The sequence below is a fragment of the Tupaia chinensis genome, unplaced genomic scaffold, assembly GCF_000334495.1.
Source record: "Tupaia chinensis unplaced genomic scaffold, TupChi_1.0 Scaffold000110_1, whole genome shotgun sequence".
Taxonomy (NCBI): domain Eukaryota; kingdom Metazoa; phylum Chordata; class Mammalia; order Scandentia; family Tupaiidae; genus Tupaia; species Tupaia belangeri.
Genome location: NW_006159574.1, coordinates 2,628,895 through 2,629,763, shown reverse-complemented (window position 1 = coordinate 2,629,763; position 869 = coordinate 2,628,895). Strand labels below are relative to the sequence as shown.

Sequence of the window (869 nt, the reverse complement as noted above, 5' to 3'; positions counted from 1 at the left end):
CGGGGAGCCGTTCGCGGTTCGGTTCCCAGCGCAAGGGGCCACGCTGATGGGGTGCCCCACACAGGGAAGGGACTGGCTGGGCGTACGCGGGCCATGAGCTCTTCCTGAGCCCCATCCCAGGGGTGCCCGCCCTGCGCCCACGCAGGCCTCAGGCTGAGTCTTGAGGCCCCGGCCCCATGGACAGTGGGCCAGCTCCGCTGTTTATCTAGGGAAGCGGCCGAGTGTGGGTTCACTGTGGCCCACACGCGAGTTCTCAGCCAGGCCCGTTGTTCTACGCTTTGTAAAACGTTTGTTTATTCTATGAGCAGGAGAGGGACAGAGGCAGCACCAGCAGGGTCCTGACCCCGCGATCCGCCCCAGACTCCGCCTGCCCCGGACCATGGCGCACATGTGCAGGTGCCCAGGGGCACTCCCGACCCCTCCCATGTGGGCCGGCCGCAGAGCATCCCCTGGCACTGCGCCCGACGGCCCGGCCATCACCTCGTCGCAGCAGCAGCCCCGGCCGTGTGTAGCGCTGGCCCCGGCCCCTTCAGGGCTGGTGTCCAATTGGTCTATGGCCCCACTTAGGGAGCGAGGCAAGGGAGGTGAGTGTTTGCCGGAGAGGGCGGGGCAGAGCGGGGCGTGTCCTGCCCCCCTCACAGCGCACGCTGAGGCTCGGACTCCAGAAGGCAGATTTCCCGCCAGGCAGAAGGCACGGGGACGGGAGACAGGTACCTCTGAGGCCGCGGGCAGCTCGGAGCAGCTGGCTCTAAGATGGTCTCGTGTGGCTCCAGTGCCGGCCTGGCCCAGCGCTGAACTAGAAGAAAGCCCAGACCCGGGCAGCGAACCCTCCTTGGCCCGGCTCTGGGCTGGCAGGACAGGCAGGGGCG

General features: G+C 68.1%; 1 protein-coding gene across 1 annotated transcript in view; it reads left to right on the top strand.

Annotated features, from left to right (window-relative positions):
* PTPRN2 (protein tyrosine phosphatase receptor type N2) overlaps window positions 1-869 on the top strand; it is a 447,003-nt gene that overhangs the window by 351,394 nt on the left and 94,740 nt on the right. The window lies entirely within an intron of this gene.